This window comes from Apodemus sylvaticus, chromosome 17 (genome assembly GCF_947179515.1).
Source record: "Apodemus sylvaticus chromosome 17, mApoSyl1.1, whole genome shotgun sequence".
Taxonomy (NCBI): Eukaryota; Metazoa; Chordata; class Mammalia; order Rodentia; family Muridae; genus Apodemus; species Apodemus sylvaticus.
Genome location: NC_067488.1, coordinates 64,747,947 through 64,768,530, shown reverse-complemented (window position 1 = coordinate 64,768,530; position 20,584 = coordinate 64,747,947). Strand labels below are relative to the sequence as shown.

Sequence of the window (20,584 nt, the reverse complement as noted above, 5' to 3'; positions counted from 1 at the left end):
ACCACATTTAAATACGTTCAGTCTGAATGGGGTTGAAGTCGGCCTGTGGATGTTTACTTTGAAGGAGATCTAGGTTGCACTATGGTGAATGCAATGAACAGACTTCAGGTCGGTGTCAAGGCGAGCTGCAGGCTGTCGGGAGAGGCAGCTCTTCTGGTGGCAGCCAAGCCAGCACACTCTATTCTGCAGGGCCAGGGAGGGCCTGACTGTCTGCTGCTGTGTCCTGGGGGAACTGGTGGCATGTCAGGTGGGTCAACACAAAGAGATGCAGCTCTGCAAACTGATAAATGTTTTGTAAGCCCAGTGGGTTAAAGAACGGGGCAGACAGCTTCTCCTGGGTCAGGAGTATTTCCGAGATGCTCCTTCTTGATCATGTCCATTACAGGCAGTTAGCTTGGGAAAAGGTTGCCTCCCCTCAGACGGGTCATTGACCTACTCGGGACCCTTGGGAGGACAGCCCTGATGTAGGCACGAGGTCACTGAGGTCATGTTCTGTCGGGAGCCGCCCAAACGCTCCTATGACCTCCATTACAAGATGGCGCTTACATCCTGTTCTTGTTGAGCCGTAAACAGGCTGAGTGCGCATGCCCGAGCGGAATTTCCCGCCACTGAGTCTCTGCCTACCTCGTGGCGTCTTATGGGGTGATGAGCCACAGCCTACCAGGGTACGCCACGTCCTAGGCGAGAGGACCTGCCTATATAAGACTTGGGTTCCCGCTCCCTCGGGGTCTCCGCCCTGTAAGCTTATGCTCTCCCTCTCAAGATGCTTTAAAGCTTTCTGCAGAAGGATCCTGAGTGTGCAGCGTCGTTCTTGCTGGCGAGATGGAAAGCGCGGGACATCTGGTGCAGAAAACCTGGGAACACGACCAGACCATCGTCAGCACCATCGGAGACCCCTTGAATTTAAGGAGGATCCAGAACTGCAGGTGAAGTCGCCCAGAGACTTTTGGACTTCGGGTTGAATCTCTCTCCACCATGGGAAGGCAGTCTTGAGGTCTTTGTCCTAGGAGCACTCCTACTTTTTCTGATAGTTTCCTTTTGCATTCATAAAGGTTGGTGTTAGGTATAGTAAGGCCAACGTAGATAAGCGGCGGCACCTGAGCGCCTCAGTCTCTCGTAGATAAGGGAGCAGTGCGCGGTCCTTTTACCTTCGGTTTCTCGCGCCAGTAAGACAGATGTAGATAAGCCGCGAGTGCGCCCTCATCATGGGCTCGTCCCAATTGGTTGTCGCCGCCTTAGAGGCTGTGCTGAAATGACGAGATATCAAGGTTGCCAACCGAACGCTTAGGAACTTTGTACGAGTGGCTCCCTGGTATGTCTGCTCCGGGTCGCTGACCTTGGCCTCATGGAACAAGTTAGGTAGCACGACAGCAATATGGAAACTCATTAAAAACTGCTTGGAGGATAGGGACTGCCAGACTGCCGTTGCCGAGGGCCGAAGTGTTCTCGAAGAAGTCCAGGACAGCATATCAGAAACTGAGCGCAGTGAGAGGTTAGGTGCACGTAAGAAGAAACGGGCCCAGAATAAGGAAAATGGCCCTCCCGGGAAGTCCACGGACAAGGGAGCATATAAAAGAGAAGTTAAAAACTCTTCCAACCTTGGAAAGACGGACAGAGGGAGTAACTAGATGAGGAAGCGGCGAAGTATGAGGAGGAAAGAGATCATTCTGATGACCGCCTACCTCCAAATTAATATGGGGAAGGAATTTGGTAGACATTTGTCCAAAGCTTGTAAGAGCTGATTTAGGCGAAAAGGAAAAGGGTTTTAAAAATAAGCATATGTCCACAGCCTCTAAGAGCTGTTTAAAGAGGAAAATGGATGCAATTGCTTAACAAGCGCGCTTATCTTTCTGTGTATCTTTCTGTGTTTGTCCCGGTGCACCAACTGTTTGTCTATGTGTACGTTTATGTCCTCTCTGTGTTTTTGTGTGAATGACTGTTTCATGTTAAAAAGAAAAATTGGTAAGGATTTCATCTGCTGGCAACCTCTTGAGCCAGCCGCAGTTTGTGTGAGGACTGATTTAAAGCTGCGCCACAGCAGCGTAGCTCACTCACCCAAGAGGCAAGCATGGCTGGGGAAAAAGCCACTTTTAAAAGCCCAGAAGCCTCAATTTTTGGGAAAACTTTGGTTTGGCTTGTGAAATTTGTGTAGTCACTTTATACTTGTTTCTAATTGGTCTTAACGGTATAAGGTGTTACATGTCTTGACTAAAGTGTTATAAATTAATTGGTTATTATTTAAAAGGTATAGTGTTATTAAAAAAAAGGTTAATTTAAAACTGGTGGTTCAGTGTTGGAGCCATCTTAACTAGCTACACGTGGCCCAATGCAACTCATGGTTTGTTCTTGTTTATAATTGGTATTAAAGGTATATTTTGCATGTCTTGACTACATGGGAGTATTGTCTTATAAGTCATTGGACATGATTTAAAAGATTTATGTTATTAACAAAAAGTTAGGTTAAAGCTGGTAGTTTAGGATAGATGCCATTTTTAAACAACACCTGGCATGACGCAATCCAGGAAATACAGGCCTTTAAGACGCTCCTAAATTGGCATGGTGTTTTGTGTGAATCTTGGCCTGGAGATTGGACTTATAAAGATTAAGATTTAAAATAATGTCTCTTTAATAAGTTACACTGGCAGACAAACCTTGTGCTGTAAAAATGTATTTGCCATTGATTTTAAAGAAAATAGATTGTTTTAAAATTGGGATTTACTTCCAAAGTTGTAGCTGTGCTCTAATATTGCAAGGAAAAATTGAGTTACAATAAAAATTGCCAGTGTGTCATTGGCTGCAGTTTTCAGTTTGCACAATTCTTAAAATGTCTTGTAATTAAGATAATTTTAAGAGTGATACAGCTGTCTCCAAGATTAAAAAGGAGAGCTCAGTAGAAATATATTTGATATCAAGCAGGTTCCTTTGACCATGGAATTACTGGCTTCTTTTGTTTATATCCTCAAAACGTCCTTGCAGGACAAGTAGTTTTGGGTCTGGTCTTAGATAAATAAATATCTTCTGAGATTAGAAGATATTTACATTTGAGGAATCTCATACAATGTCCTTGCCAAGGACTCAGGGTGGATCCTAGGGCAGAATTTTTACATTTGAGTTAATGCAAAGCTTAGAGCTGCCTCAGGGGAAGCTAGTGAGGAAGCTTTGAGAAGTTGTTTCTACCTTACAGGCCCCACCTAGGGAGTGTTTGGCTTAAAAAAAATTTTTTTTTTATCCAGGTGTGGGTTAAAATGCAGTTCAAATCTATGAAAGGTCAAGGAGGCTATAAAGGCATTAACATTTGGCCTGTCTACTCCCTACAAAATTATTGTGGATTTAAAGGGTTGGTTTTTTACTTTACGTTCTAATAATTATAAAAGCATTTGCTTCTAACTTTAAAGAAATAATTAAAGCAAAACAATTTCATTAGAAAGTTTTTGCCTCAAGGAATGGCTAACAGCCTTACGTCTTGTGAGAAAAAATGTTTGTCTCTGTTTCAATACAAGAGTTAGGATCTTACATTTTTCAGTGTATAATATTCATAGAATGTTTGTTACAGGCCCTTGCTCCTAACTATGGACTTTTAAAAATTTTTAGGTAAATGGTTTTCAAAGGTTGTTAGGATATATTAATTGGCTTTATCTTATATTTACCTTATTTTAAGCTTGCCACAAGAGGTCTTAAACCTCTGTTTTCAAGAAAACGTTTGTTCCTTGCTTCAAGCAGCAATCAAATTAATTATTATTAATGGTTGATCTATTACATGGTAAGCCCTTTTAGGCAAAATTAATAATTGTTATCCAAAAGAATTTGTACTCTCAGATCACATGTTTATTTCTTTAAGTTTCTCCCTGCTTCAGCACAAATACTATAGCAGCTATTTTTGAGATGTTAATAATCAAGCTTTTAATAATAGTAAATATATATATATATAGCTCATGGTTTGGGCGGAGTCAGAACCCTCACTTTGCCATGACCATTGCTAAGACACCCTCGGCGCCCCCTCCTTATGAGGCACGCCGCGGAACCTTCTCTTTCCTACCAGAGAGGGTGAGGAGAAAGCTCCGGATGTCCTTTCCCATCTTTGAAAGCCTGGAGAACACTGATCGGGCGTATGCCCCGGTGGAATATGGTAGGATTAAAGAACTGGCTGAGGCCGTTAGAAAATATGGGGTCTCGGCTAATTTCACATTGGCCCAGTTAGACCGGCTGGCAGGGGACGCCATGACACCTACCGATTGGCAGACGGTGGCCAAGGCCACGCTTCTCAGCATGGGGCAGTACCTAGAATGGAAGGCCTTATGGCACGAGGCAGCCCAAGATCAGGCTAGGGCCAATGCTGCCTCCCTAACACCCGAACAGCAGCAATGGACTTTTGACATGCTAATAGGACAAGGGCACTATGCCGCCAATCAAACCAACTACCCATGGTGGGTATACCAACAGATATCAAGTACAGCAATTAGGGCATGGAAAGCTCTTTCAAAAAGAGGGGAGGGAAGTAATCAGCTTACCAAGATCATACAGGGAACCCAAGAATCTTTCTCTGATTTTGTGGCTAGAATGACTGAAGCGGCGGGGCGAATCTTTGGGGACTCTGAGGCCACCATGCCCTTTATAGAGCAACTCATCTTTGAGCAGGCCACGCAGGAATGCCGCACAGCAATAGCTCCCCGAAAGAACAAAGGCTTGCAAGATTGGCTCAGAGAGTGCCGGGAGCTAGGTGGCCCACTAACTAATGCAGGACTGGCTGCCGCCATCTTACAGTCTCAAAAAACGCCCTCCTCGGGGCCCTGACAGGCGTGTCTGCTTTAATTGTGGAAAGCCTGGGCACATGAAGAGGGATTGCAAGAGTCAGAAAAATTCCCCGACGCTTTGTACCAGAAAAGAAGCCCGAGACATTGTTACTCAATGTCAGAACTGCTGTCAGTTCCTTCCCGCCCCCCATACGGGCGTGAATCCTAGGGGGATTTCTCCCCTACAGGTCTGGCAGATGGATGTCACCCACCTGCCCTCATTTGGGAGACTCCACTATGTTCATGTGTCTATAGACACATGTTCTGGCATTCTCCATGCCACACCTCTGACGGGCGAAAAAACCTCCCAAGTCATTCAACATTGCCTCGCAGCATGGAGCGCCTGGGGGAAACCTAAATGTTTAAAAACTGATAATGGACCTGCTTACACCTCTCAAAAATTTAAACAGTTCTGCTTACAAATACAGGTTATCCATATCACAGGTCTGCCTTATAACCCTCAGGGACAAGGCATTATCGAGCTAGCCCACCGTATGCTCAAATCCTATTTAATAAAACAAAAAGGGGGAATAGCAGAGGACTTACCCCCTATACCAAGGGTTGCTATAGCGGTAGCACTCTTTACTATGAATTTTTTGAATTTGGACGACCACTGTCGAGAACCACAAAGACCTAAAAGAACTAGTAAAGTGGAAGGATGTGCTAACCAATTAATGGAAAGGCCCGGATCCTATTCTAATAAGATCCAGGGGAGCTGTTTGTGTTTTTCCACAGAATGAAGAGAATCCTTTTTGGGTCCCTCAAAGGCTTACTTGAATCATATTGGACCAAGGAGAAAATACAACCCGGCCAGTCGATATAGATGAACAAGCCCCTTCTGCTGATGATCCTGACGATCGGAGTCGGGTTTGCTCAAGGAGAACCATGCTGGGGGATCATGTCAACCTTTCCCCTATCTATGCCAGTGATGTATAACGCACAGGTCTTTCCCCGCTTCTTTGCAACTAACGAGAATCTGGGTCTTGCTTACCTACCCAAGGATATGCAGATAGAATAACTACAAGAGAACAGATCCCTGCATTTAGCAGGAAGTCTCTGCTTCCACATTAAGGAAGATGGCTTTGACGGTCCATGCATCATACTAAGCAATTCCTCTTCTGCATGGCTGAAGGAAACCACAGTAGGCGGCCCCAGTTTTAAGATTGTCGCATATGCGACGGTTCTCTATGGGTGGTGGTCACAATTCAATATGACCAGGAAAGCATCCTCCCCGCCAATCTAACCCAAGCTTGCTCCCTTCTGCACTGGACAGCAGGATGTTAAATTAGCCCTGCCTTGGACTGGATGTCAATCCAGAGATGCTGGCTGGACTATAGAAGGTTTGTTCTCCTTCTCTCCCTTCATTGGGCAAGGACACAATTTCACAAACATGGATCCCAGCCAGGCTAATGCTAACCCCTTTGACCAATGGTTGTTGTGCGGGATTAATGGTAGCTGCACGGACCTCTCACCTTTAGCTATGATAAAAGGAGGCCGAGGGGAGATGAGCCAGTTGGAATTTGATTGGAAAGGGACCGTAGGTGAGTCTGGCTCAGGACAATGGACTATGAGTGATGTGAAGTATAAGGCTTTTGCCCATGAGGAATTTCCAGCCGCCCCTGTCTGTGTGTGGCCACCCTTCATTTGGATAGTTAGCAACTTGAGTCGGGTGACGGAAGTGTTAGACTGTGGTCACGGGGGCTGTTTTTACACTCTGTGCTGGGATGTGCAGCGATTCCCCATGGCTGTGGTCACCCGAATGCCCCGTTTTGTGCCCATCCCCGTGGATGCACCTAACAGCATGACTCTGTTCAGGCAGAAAAGAGACTTTGGCATCTCAGCTATTATTGTAGCAGTGATAGCCGCCACAGCAGTTGCCGCCTCAGTCACTGCCTCGGCCCTTGCGCTCTCTGAGTCTGTCCAAGCGGCCCAGAGCATTTATGATTTATCAGCCAATGTGTCATTGGCGATTGACAAACAGAGTTCGGCCAATACCCAGATACAGGGAGGCCTTATGCTGGTCAACCAGTGCATTGATTTAGTTCAGGAACAATTGGATATCCTTTGGCAGATGGCTCAACTAGGCTGCGAGCAGAAGCTCCCTGGCCTATGCATTACCTCCATCCCTTATGAAAAATTTACCAGAGCTGCCAATCTTTCTAAGAATTTGTCTCAGTTCATGTTACAGAATTGGACCTCCGAGTTCGAGCAGACGCTTCGCAAGCTTCGAACTGCAGTGCTCCAGATTAACTCCACATGACTTGATCTATCCTTCACCAGAGGATTGTCCTCCTGGGTCTCATCGGCTGTTTCCTACTTCAAGGAATGGGTGGGGGTGGGAATGTTTGGCATGGCTGTCTGCTGCGGGCTGGTGTTACTGTTATGGTTGGTCTGTAGGCTCAGAACCCAAAGTAAACAAGACAAAGTGGTCATTGCGCAGGCACTTGCAGCTCTGGAGAATGGAACCTCCACGGAAGTATGGCTGTCAGTCCTGAGGCAATAGAAGGCCGGCCCAAACAGCTCTTGCACGCCTGGAGTTAAGCTCATTGCACATGGCAGAGTGTTGGACTGGCGCCTGGGGAAGGTTGTTGAACGAGGTATCGCATGGAGGCTAAATCACCTCCAGGAGGCATATCGCCCAGCATGGAGGTTACCTGCCCAAGTCTCCCCTCTCCCAAAAAACAGCAGAGGACAGGTCGAAGATACCCCGGACGTAGCAAGGAGTCTAGGGGATATCCCCGTACATGGTCTGATTTCCCACAGGGAGGGGCGATCTCTGTCTCCACCTTCTAACCAGGTTATCTGTTGGCCCTCATAGTAAATCAAAAAGGGTGAGATGTTGGGAGCCGCCCGAACGCTCCTATGACCTCCATTACAAGATGGCGCCTACATCCTGTTCTTGCTGAGCCGTAAACAGGCCGAGTGCGCATGCCCGAGCAGAATTTCCCGCCCCTGAGTCTCTGCCTACCTCGTGGCGTCTTATGGGGTGATGATCCACAGCCTACCAGGGTATGCCATGTCCTAGGCGAGAGGACCTGCCTATATAAGACTTGGGTTCGCGCTCCCTCGGGGTCTCCGCCCTGTAAGCTTATGCTCTCCCTCTCAAAATGCATTAAAGCTTTCTGCAGAAGGATCCTGAGTGTGCCGCGTCATTCTTCCTGGCAAGATGGAAAGCGCGGGACAATGTTCGTCTGGTTCATGCTGCTTAAGCCACTGGTGTTGGTTGCCATGGACATTGTTGTTCATATTGTTACTGTATATGCTGGTGTTTGCTTGTTGTCCAATGGATGGTGGGAACTGTGTTGAAAAAATGCTGTTTCTACTCATGCTCCCATGTGCCCATCTGTTCATGTTTGAGGCAGGCTGGTATACTGGGTTGGGTTGAGACTGCTGCATCATGGGACTCTGGGTATATGACATCCGGGGAGATATTGGAGAACTTTGGGGAATCATAGCCACAATAAAGCAAGGATCAGGTTACTGACATATTCCATTGTTTGGAGGAAATGGGAACTGCTGGGCATTGGCCTGGGCCATCTGGGGCTTGCTCGTGGCTGCTGGTAGACCAGTAGGAGCTGCCATGGGGTCATGGCCAACCCTTGTCTTTTCTTCAAAGTTTGTTGCTGTATCTGCTGCTGTTGATGCATCTGTCTCTACTGAAGATGCTGGTTGAGGATTTCCCTCTGCCTCTGGGCCAGAGTCTGTGTATTAATAGCCTGAGTTGGTTGGTGCTTCAGACCCCAGAGTCAAGTTCACATTTGAAATGCTGCTGATCTGAATCATAAGTGGCTGGCGATTCTGCTGTGCCTGGAGGGGATGGTGACCGCAGTCTGGTCACACCTGTCAGAGTCCAGAAAGCAGCACTACGAACATCAGGGAACAGAGTGATTGGCAGTAGCACTTCCTGGCCCAGCATGCTTTCTGGGGAATGGGCACCTCAGAGTTCAGCTGTGAGAGTCACTTGTGCTGCCACCACTGGTGCCATGAGTCAGCCAATTCAAGGAGGCATCATTTGGGAGCCAACAGCCAGCCTGGCCAAAGACAGAAGCTTCAGTCTCATGAACATAGGGCCTGCTGAGTTAGAGATGAACATGGGAGGACCTCAGTAAAATCAATAGCAGACCCCTCCAAACCAAACCGCCCTGTGGCCTGAGAGCATCCTGCGTATAGACCAGGCATCTTTTGCCAGTCAGAACAGGCAGCCCTTCGGAAGTTCCCCCAGTGACCTGCTGCGCCACAATCTGCAGCAGAGCCACCAAGCGAGCGATGAGGGTGCTCTTCCAGAGCAGCTGTATCTGGCCTCATGGAACTTCAATAGCCTTGAGGAGATTGATATAGCTCTGGTGAAACCAGAACTGGTCAGCACAAATGGCCCAGGGTAGCTATAATCCCATGCAAGATTCAAACTTTCACACCATGGCATGGTGGTCAAATCACACCACACTCTGTATGCAGCCCCGACCAGGCCTCAGGCCCATGGGCAATGTACAGAACCAGCCAAACCAACTGAGACTTCAGCATCAATATCCCCTCCAGGCACAGCAGAATCACCAGTCACTTACGAATCAAATCAGCAGTGCTTCAAATGCGAACTTGATTCTGGGGCCTGGAGCACCAATTCAGGCTCCTATTAATGCACAGAGTCTGGCCCAGAGGCAGAGGGAAATCCTCAACCAGCATCTTTGGCAGAGAGGGATGAATCAGCAACAGCAGGTACAGCAGCAAACTTTGATGAGAAGAAAAGGGTTGACTATGACCCCAAGCATGGCAGCTCCTACTGGTCTACCAGCGGCCATGAGTAATTCCCAGATGGCTCAGGCCAATGCCCAACAGTTCCCATTTCCTCTAAACTACAGAATTAAGTCAGCATCCTGATCCTGGCTTTACTGCGTCTACGACTTCCCAGAGTCCTCTAATATCTCCCTGGAGGTCATACACCCAGAGTCCCACAGTGCAGCAGTCTCGAGTCAAAATCTCTTCCAAGTTGTCTGGCTCTCTGCCAGGCTGGTCACTGGGCTCAAATCTCACCATCTCCTCCAGTTTTCATAGCGATTAGCTTTGTGTTACTGTCAGGATTTGTCTTACTGTCCAGTCGCTCGAGTTTGGGGGTTATTTCCAGTAAACCAGTATCTTTGGTATCACCTTTGTCGAGCAAATAGCGCAGTAGTGCATTCTTCTTGGATCTCACTGGCTCCGGTTTGACAGTCACTTCTGACCCAGGAGCTGTGCTGCAGGGTTCCTAGCTCAGCTCTTTGTGGCTTCTGCCATTGCCTTGGCCAAGTCCACGGGGGAACTGCTGTCCTGTAAGAGTCTGTACAAAATCTTAGCTTCTCCTTGAGCTAGGAGATGCCACACGTGGACCCAGGCCCAGGCACGCTCCCTGTGGAGTCCTTGTTTGTCTGACAAAGAGATGGGCAGGGGTGAAGCTTCCATCTGGTCAGACTTGGTGGTCAGCAGCTGTACGGATTTGGTCTGCCCTTTGCTGTCATGCAGCCGGCTGTGTCCCTCAGTGCTGTTCCCGCTGGCTGGCTTGGGCATGCTGGAGGCATTGGGCCCTTTTGTTCTTCATGATGGCAGCTGGCCTCTGCTTGTCCAGTTGTACCTTCCGATGGCTCCCCATAAAGTCCGAAACCAGTTGGAGTTCAAGCTTCCCATCTTGCTGAGTGGAGGAGGATTCATGTTAACTGGGGAGTTCTGCAAATTGCCCAGGTTTAGGTCCGGTGAAGCCAATGATGACCCTAATGAGACCCCACGGCCCTCATGGCTTGCAGTGCATTGAGGGAACTGTTGGTATAATTATAACTATTTCCTGTGCTGCTGCAAACTTCCTGTGTGTGTGTGGTGGGGGGAGGGAACTGACTGGGTGGGATGGGAGGACTGTCAGCCACACCGGGGCTCATGTGATCCCTTGGGGAGAGCCCAGAGCTGGGCTGCCCTGGGTTCATGCCTTGTGAGGGACTGTTCATTTTGAGTGCATAGTTACTACCCTGAGGAGCAATGGCTTGCAGGCGGGATACATGGTTCATGCCTCATAGGCAAGCCCATTTGTTCCCTTGGACCATTCATGGGAAAATTTATATTGCTACCGAGGGTCATGCCCTGACCTGGGTTCCCACTGCACACGGCCCGATGGGCAGGGTTGCTAGAGCTAATTGGATTCCATTGCTTCTCTACCGCTTGTCCAGTCAGATCCAGACTCATCACACATGCTCTCCGTGAAGCTTGTGTAAAGATACTACAAGCTGAGGCTGCTTCGTCTTCTGAGAACGGGCGAGTTTGCCCTTGGTTTGGGCAGCAACAAGCGTGCCATCAAAGAAAAAAAAACCAAAAACGATAGATCTGACTAAATGCCAACCCTTGTCTCAGAACTTCATGACGACGCCTCTGGGCATATGCCAGAGACTCCCCTTCAGGTGGTGTGGAACTTCCAAAAGCATCCTCTCACCAGATCCCCCCAGACCTGCTTCATGGTGGCTCTCGCGGTGTGATCTTACCTATGATGTCCTGGAGGGTGGTAAAGCTTTCTGATGAGCAGGAAGGGCTTGTTTGTCCTTCACGGAGACTCTTCATGCCACACAAATCAAGCAGGACTGCAAATCTTTGCCTTCTTCATGGGCTTTGGTTGAGACGCAGGAACGCACCACACCCCTAGTTCCATTTTTTTTTTTTTTTTTTTTTTTTTTTTTTTTTTTGGTTTCATGACAAGATTTCTCTGTATAGCCCTGGCTGTCCTGGAACTCACTCTGTAGACCAGGCTGGCCTCAACTCAGGAATCCGCCTGCCTCCACCTCCCAAGTGCTGGGGTTAAAGGCCTGCGCCACCACTGCCCGGCTTGTTCCGTATTTCTGAAGTGCGTCCTGGTTATCACGGCCTTCCTCTTCTGAACCTGGCAAAGACTCCACCAGCATCCGACAGTTGAAGGTCTGGCTGTTCCGCCTGGGAGGTTCTCCAGATCCAGACCCCCCATTTCACCTTGGACCTTGGCAGCTGGCTCAGTGTGGTCCCCAAACATGCAGGATGCTGTAGACACTCGTCATCAGTTCTTCCTGGTTATACAGCAGATACATGTCACATTCTCTGACACAAATAGCACATTGCTTTCCAGGGTCACAATGAAGACCCCATTGAGGGCCTCAAGCATCATAGGCCCCAGTGCGTCCTTGTCGATGACACCCTGCCCAGCGGATCACACATCTGACTTCTGAACTTCATCTCTGTTGACAGCTGCTGCTTTCTGGCGCTCTTTGATCTGGCGGATTTGCTTCACAGTTTCTTTTAAGATGGCACATTTGTCAGGTTTGGAGTTGAAGTTGGCGATATATCATTAAAATTTGCAAAAATCAGCTCTGCAAGTTCCTCTATGTACGCATTCTCTTGCTCGCGATTACGTTTCTCAGTGCTCCTCTTGGGGCTGAGTCTGAGCTGGTCGGGATATTCCTTGCGTTTTCTGGTCTCTGCCCTGGACCGTTCCAGAGGTATTTTCTCCATTCCACTCATCTTGACCACATATCAGCAACTATGCCTGTACCCAGTGCAGAAGATGCAATAAACTGAAGTCAGATGCAAGAGAAAAAATCTCTCGACCCTGCAAGAGAAAAATCTCTAGACCCTGCACCAGAGCGCCTCCTTTCTCTCCCCGGGACTCCGCATCTTCCTGCCCCCTCCCCCCACCCTCAGGGAGCGAGCCTAGGCTCGGCCGCACCTCGAGGATGGGCATTGCGGGCGCCACACACCCAGGCAGTGGTACCCGTACACAACAGCCTGCCTGGCCGGCGCTAGGCTCCAGTGGACCAGCTTCAATTTCTTGACTATTTTTGGTTTCCAGTTACAAAATGAGAGAACGAGCCACGGTTCTTATAATATGCAAGGCAGAAACATTTATGGTATTTTAAAAAGTGGATTTTATACATGTAGTAATTTAATACAACCAAGAAAAAAAACCCATTGTGCTATTTTTCTAGACACGCAGTGTGCTGCAGAGTTCTGGAGATAATAAATCACAATGGTGTGGTTTTATGGTGGGTGGAGACTCAAACCCAGGAACATGTTCATTTTCAGGAGAAGTGCTAAATTCAGAGAGTGGACTTGTCTTTAATCTCAGGGCATGGTTTGGGCCCGTGTGGCACAGCTCCAGGATCTGGGAAGAGTAGATGCTAAGCAGTACACCCCCACTGCTACGCGGACAAGTGGCCATTTTTCTTTGCCTTAGGCCTATGTGATATAATTGCAACTATTTTAAGAAAAATGGTGCTTAAAATAAAGACCGAAAAGAAATCTGTCAAAACTCTCAACTGTGGTGACAGAATTCCTAGTGGCTTTCCTTATACTTTTTACACTGTTTGGAATTTCTCTAATTTGTTCCAACGAGTATGTACTGGAGATGGTTTTACTGAATTTCATCAGTTTGGGGCAAAAACGCTTGTACCTTACATGAGTGGATGTTCTCTAATGAGTCACGATGGGGATTTTATCACCCTTAGCACGGGCGGTGTGGGTACTTAACACTGTCTTCTAAGAGAGGGTAGGCAATGTGACAGTTACGCACCCAACCCGTCCCAGATTCCCATGCTTCTCTGGATTTCTCTGGATTCTTCACAGACCAGAGGAGCCCAAACAGTAACTTCAGTTACTTTCCTAAGTATCCCAAGAGATTAGTACTGTATGGAAAACTGGAAGTCAAATGACTTGCCCAGATGTTTTCCAACCTAGGACTAGCTATTAAAAGGCTTGGTTTTCATCTGCAAGCCTCGAAGGCAGTTTTCTGGGGTGGATTTTGCTGCAGCATCTGTATTTGCTGCTTATGGTGCCGCTTACAGTTCCCCATCGGGGCTGCTGGTCTGGTGCTGTCCATGCACAAATGCTGACTTCTGAACCTCGAGGTCTGGGGTTGAATGAATTCTCACTCACACTGGCCTTTGTTGACTTTGCTCCCCAATGTAAAGCTATTGTGGTTAAACAGAAGGGGCTGTAGCCAATCACTGGAAAGAATAGAGGTAGGTGGGCTTTGGTTACTAGGCTGCAGGTCACACAGGTAGAGACAGAAACAGAGGCAGGCAGAGGCAGAGGCAGAGAGAAAGGCAGAGAGTAAGAGGCACACATGCAGAGATAGAGACAGAGTGAGACACACACACACACACACACACACATGCAGATAGACACACACACATACACACACACATGCGCAGATAGAGTGAGACACACGCAGATAGACACACAGAGTGAGAGACACACGCAGATAGAGACACACACACACACACACACACACACACACACACACAGATAGACACACAGCCTGAGACACATGCAGATAGACACACAGCCTGAGAGACACACATGCAGACACACAGAGTGAGACACACACAGAGACACACAGGATGAGACACACACTGAGACACACAGGATGAGAGAGACACACAGAGGATGAGAGACACACAGAATCACACACACACACACACACACACACACACACACACACACACAGAGTGGGAGAGACAGAATGGCAGAGAGAAAATGGGGAGGGGGTGAGAAGGAGAAGACAGCAGGCGGTCTTGATGGTACAAACCAGGAGCATGAGGCCTGAGAAGTGTGCCCGAGGACAGACTAGTAGAGCAGGACAAAACGGGTGAGACTCAAACAGAAGGGAAATAGCCAGTCTAGTGTAGAAAACTAGCTTGGAGGTAATCGTCCAGTAATTGTGCTAAAGCTGATTAAATCCATAGGACTCTGCCTTGAGTATTGGGGTGGAGGAGCTGGCCGGGTCATAAGAAGAGCTAACAGTTATTAAATATCTATTCCAACAACAGGCCTACTGGTGCTCTAACTCCACTGCTTTAGGCTGCAAAGTGTTTAGTTTCTCTACCATAGGACTCATCACTTACTAGAATTATATAATGCTGGAGTTTCCAACAAACTCTAAGGCCTTTGCTTTCATTTCAGGCCCAAGACAGTTCCTGGTATAAATAACAGCCAATATGTACACACACATACAAATAAGTGGGTGATTTGGAGTCAAGTTATAGGTTACATGCTTTAATATGTCAAGCACTGTAAAAGTATTTTCATGTATGGATTCAATTGACTCCATATCAGCCCAGGTAGTCAGGTACCATTATTCTTACACAAGAGAAAATAAAGGAACACAGTTTAATTAACTTGCTAGGTTTCACAGATAGCAAGTGGTAGAAAAGTAGCTCAGGCTAGCCTCAACTATGCTATGTAGCCCAGGCTGGCCTTGAATTCCTGATTTCCGTACCTCTACCTCTGAAATTCTGAGGTTTTAGGAGACACCCACACCATGTTCTATGTGATGAATTTTCTAACAGAAAAAAAGTTAATTCCTATTGATTAGCTGACTGGAAAAGGTTTAAAAAACTGAAAGTACTCATAAAGCTTTGTATACTGTATGAAATCAACTCTGCTATGACTAGTCTCAGATAATTTCTTTATTTCAAACTACTAAATAGCTCTTTACACTAAACCAAACAAAGTTATTATTAAAAATGTTTTTGAGTCAGTTTTAATGTAGCTCAGGTTGAGTTTGAATTTGCTTTGTAGCCAGGGTTGTTCTTGAACCATTTATCCTCCTCTCAAATGCCAGGACTTCCAAATGTCTTCTATCACAGCTGTCTTGGAGCTCTGGAGCTCTGATTGTAACTTCAGAAGTTTGCTAGACAACATTGGGAAGAAAACTTTTGTCACGTTGTTGGGATTCAATGGATCCTGTCTCAAATCGGCAGCGGCTGCCCACCCTGCCTTTCCCAGCAGCCACAGAATTTGATTCTTGCTGCCCTTTGTGTGGAAGCCTTGGGTTGGTTACAGAAGGGGATGGGAAGACGCATTTGGGTGAGAAGGAAAGTCTCCCTCTAGTATTGCTGTTGCCAAAGATGGCCCTGTGTCAGCCTCTGACCAGCTTAACACTTTTAATCTGGTTCTCGGGAGTTCTGTTCCTTTTGGAGCTAAGAGTGCTGAGCTGGTTCAAGCTGAGGTGGTGATGAGGGTTTATCCAGCACAGTTTTGAGTTTTGCACGAAGCAAGGATGGATACAACTATGCAGCCATGAGCAGCCATGAATTCACCAATGCTCTGCCCTCGTTTTTAACCCTGTAGCTTTAAAAATGCCTGACCTGTTATCAGTCTAGGATTAAGGTAATTATTACTCCATGTAGGGTTGGCTTGCACCACACCGGAATAGCTAAAGAAATGAAGATTGATGGGAGGCCGGGGCGGTGAACAAGATGGTGCAGACTCGCAGCACCAAGAGGAAAGTCTATCACTGCTATGACTGGGATGTAGGAAACTACTATTATGGATAAGAGTACCTAATGGAGCCTCACGGAATCCACATGACTCACAATTTTGCTGTACAACTATGGTGTCTACAGAAAAAAAATGGAAATCTATCATCGTCCTCACAAAGTCAGTGCTGAGATGACCAAGTACCACAGTGATGACTACATTAAATTCTTTCCCTGTGAACTGGCTTGGGGGCCTGCATCATGCAAAGAAGGCTGAAGCATCTGACTTCTGTTACCTCTCGGCCATCCTGGAACTGCTAAAGTATCACCAGAAGGTGCTGTATATTGACATTGATATTCACCATGGCAATGGCATGGACGAGGCCTTCTATACTACAGACCAGGTCATGACTATGCTTTTCATAAATACAGAGAGTACTTCCCAGGTCCTGGGGGCCTACAGGATATTGGGGCTGGCAAAGGCAAGTACTACACTGTTAACTACCCACTGCGAGACGGCATTGATGATAAGTCCTGTGAAGCCATCTTCAAGTCAGACATGTCCAAAGTAATGGAGATGTCCCAGCCTAGTGCAGTGGTCTTACAGTGTGGCTCAGATTCCCTGATCTTCAGGTTTCTTCAGTCTGACCATCAGTGGGCATGCCACGTGTGTGGAGTTCATGAAGAGTTTCAACTTGCCTATGCTAATGCTGAGAGGAGGTGGCTATGCCAACCGTAATGTCGTTTGGTGCTGGAGCAGCCGTGGCCGTGGACACAGAGGTCCCTAATGAGCTGTCATACAATGACCACTTGGAATACTTTGGACCAGATTTCAAGCTTCACATCAGCCCTTCCAATATGACTAACCAGAACACTAATGCAGTGGCTGGAAAAGATCATGCAGCGGCTCTTTGAGAGCTTGAGAATGCTGTCCTGTGCCCCTGGGGCCGGGATTCAGGCAGTACCTGAGGATGCCATCCCAGGAGAGAGCGGTGTTGAGATGAGGAAGACCCTGACAAATGCATCTCCATCTGCTTCCTCTCCCTCTTCAGACGAGGATGGAGAAGGCAGCAGTGGCAAGAACTCTTCTAACTTCAAAGGAGCCAAAAGAGTCAAAACAGGATGAGAGAAAGATCCTGAAGAGAGAAAAGTCACAGAAGAGGAGAAAACCAAGGAGGAGAAACCAGAAGCCAAAGGGGTCAAAGGAGAGGTCAAGTTGGCCTGAGCGAGGTCTGCAGCTCCCCAAGTTCCTCACCCTTCCTCAATTTCCCAAATTTTATATTTTCTTTTCCTTTGTGTATTCATATAAAATATATTAAATATATAACATCCCCAGGGACTAGACAGGAACCAGAGCCCAGGGCAGTGGTGCTGGGCGACTTCTTCCACAGCTACCTTGTCCAATTCTGCCTCAGGTCTTAGTTTTGATCCACGCAGGGTGGAAAGAAATCAACTAGAAGACAAAATCCTGAACTGCCAACCCTGCCTAGGAGCTCTGCTAAGAAGCCCTAATTAAGCTTTTTAGAAGGGGCGACTGGGTCTTCTGGGACCCCTTTTCAGGTTTGGGTAATACCCGCCATTTTTAGATTGGTTCTGTTTATACCTTCCCACTTGTCCTGGGCAAGCAGAAAAACTTACTTGTTCTCCCAATTCTGCAGGTGGAGGTTGTTAGCCTAGCTTCCTTTTTGAGATATTTTCATTTTGTGAGGCTCTTTGTAATAAAATAGCACAATTCTTTTTTAAAAAAAAGTTTTCTTGGGGCACCTAGCAAGAGACAAGCACCCACAGAAATATTATCTTTTCAATTTATACCATCACTGGGGAGACACACACTCATCTACCCAGGAACTGAGGTCCAGGGAAATTTGGAGGCTTGCTGAATCCTTATGCATCTAGTACAGGCGGAGTGTGGGCTTTGAGCCCACTGATAAGTTCCAGGTCAGTTCACTGCTATTTGCTTCCCAACTTACAGCCCTCGTTCTCCCAGAGGGTCGGTTATGGTGTGGAGGTTTAGCTAGGTAGAGGTTGGCACCTCATGCCTCTTGGAGAACCTCCCTTCCTTTAGGTAACACACCAGTGCTAGGATCCACAGCCTTTGAGATTCTATTCTAGGGTTAAATGGACAAATTGCCATTGCTACTTAGGGGTTGCATCAGTGGTTCTCAACCTTCCTAATGCTGCAACCCTTTAACACAGTTCCTCGTGCCGTGGTGACCCCCAGCTACTTCATAACTGTAGTTTTACTACTGTCATGAATCATAATGTAAGTATCTGTGTTTTCTGATGGTCTTAGGTGACCCTGTGAAAGGATCATTCGATAGCCCTGGGAGGAGGGCAGGGGTCTCGACCCACAGGTTGGGAACCACAGGCTTACATTTTTGGCTTGCGGATGTTGTGTTATGGAAAATAGTCAGATGCAAGAGTGTTCCTATTGAGTCATAGGGAATTGGAGCTGGACGTGGCATTACTTTATACCAATTTTGTTTTAAATAAGATTGGCAGTTGGAGATTAAATCTTTTGGGGTTTTTTTTATTTTGTTTGTTTGTTTTTTTTTTTTTTTGTTTTTTTTTTTTTTTTTTTGGATTTGGTTTTTTCGAGACAGGGTTTCTCTGTGTAGCCCTGGCTGTCCTGGAGCTCACTCTGTAGACCAGGCTGGCCTCGAACTCAGAAATCTGCCTGCCTCTGCCTCCCAGAGTGCTGGGATTACAGGCGTGTGCCACCACCGCCTGGCTAGATTAAATCTTTTGAAACCTGGATTTGTGGCAGCAAAAGAATAAAAGCAACGCTTACTGAGGAGAGGGAGAATCCTTCCATCTTAAACACAGATGGAGCTGAGGGTGAAGAGTCACTGCGGCCTACACATTGTCTTATAGTCTCCTGGAGATTTAGGGTCTAATTAGGAGTAGGGATGTGGGGTTTGGGGAGGAAGAGGGGATGCTGTTTGGCAATTCCCAGTCAGCAAGTTCTAGGTTCTGTGGGGACCTGTAGTTGTCTCGGTGAATAAAGTGCCCATTTGGACCACCTCCCTTGGCTCTAAGCTGACGCTGAAGGATGGCCAACTACGAGTCATTCACATTTGGATCGATATCCCGGGCACAACAAGCTCACTAACCCCCAATCCCATTATCTCACACATGTGAAGCAGATTGTTTTTAATGTGATGACATTTTCGGCATCTGAACCTGGGTCCTGATGCGGTAAAGAAACCCAAACACCAGCAGGCATCCTCTGCATCGCTATCAGCCCGGCCCGTAAAGTGACGCCTGCAAGTTACTAGAGATCTGCTTCACAGCACACGGGGTGCAGTGTGAGTTGGTGACCTTGATGGATTTCCAGTTTTCCCTTGTCTTACTTCCTGTCTCCTTGAGATGCTAGCTCTTTAAGGGGGAAATCTGGAAACCTCCCCTAATATCTGCAGATTGCTTCCTTTTTCCAAGATGCTGGTGCTTGAAGCCTGTCCCTGCTATGGCTTTTTATCTAGTTTAATCTCTGTGTTTTCTTTTAACCACACTAATGTGCAGACTTTATGGGTGGCATGTGCAACCCCTCTAGAGATACACCACCACACCTCCTGGAGTCGTTCGCATGTTCCCCCATTTTCTATCTCTGCGGGAACAATTATTCTTCTTGGTATTATCTCAACTAATGGATTCAACTTCAAATTGCTTCTGAATCATATGGCTGTGTCTCTTACTTGTTTTTACTTAGGGTTCTCTTTGATACTGGCTGAATGGTCATTTCCTTTGTCTTTGAAGTAAGGCATTGTGTTTGCTAGAATAAAATTTAAAATGAAAACAATTCCATTTTGATTTGTCATGCTGTCTTGGTGGCTTCAAATGTGAATATTTTTTTGTTGTTTTGGGGTTTTTATTGTTGTTGTTGTTTTGTTTTGCTTTGTTTTGGTTTTGTTTTGTTTTTCAAGACAGGGTTTCTTTGTGTAGCCCTTGCTGTCCTGGAACTCACTCTGTAGACCAGACTGGTCTCAAACTCAGAAATCTGCCTGCCTCTGCCTTCCAAGTGCTGGGATTAAAGGCGTGTGCCACCACTGCCTGGCTTCAAATGTGAATCTTGATTTCATAACATTTAGCAGAAATGGTTCATTGTTCCCCCATCGCCGAAGGGTTGGGGAAGAGTATCTACCTTACTGCTACATAACCATTATAAATATCACATGCATTTGCCAAGTGAAAATGCTAGACAAATAGATATAGCTATTATACGAGTGGTTCACAGGAGCTGTTTTTGGACTCTAGGAAATATGTGCAACATCTGGGACCATTTTTGGTTGTCAGAATTTGGAAGAGGGAGATGCTACTGGCATAAACATCCTGTGGCATGCTGGAAAGTCCTCTAAAGAGTTTTCCCAGGAAGTAAATGGTAAGAAACTTGGGGGAAGCTTTGACAGAAAAAGCAGAAATTAGTCCTGTTCAGCAATCCTCCTCATCGGCCATGTGCTGTGTGCTCAGTGATACATTCCAAGCCAGTCTTTCTTTGTAGGCAAGGCGAATGATGTAATGACACATTGATTACAAGTGCTATTCCTTTGGTGTCGTTAGACC

General features: G+C 46.8%; 2 pseudogenes; one reads left to right on the top strand and one right to left on the bottom strand.

Moving 5' to 3' along the window:
• Positions 1 to 308: 308 nt before the first annotated feature.
• On the bottom strand, positions 309 to 12,287 carry LOC127667377 (nuclear receptor coactivator 2-like; annotated as a pseudogene).
• Positions 12,288 to 16,024: 3,737 nt separating this feature from the next.
• LOC127667272 (histone deacetylase 1-like) lies at positions 16,025 to 17,249 on the top strand (annotated as a pseudogene).
• Positions 17,250 to 20,584: the final 3,335 nt, after the last annotated feature.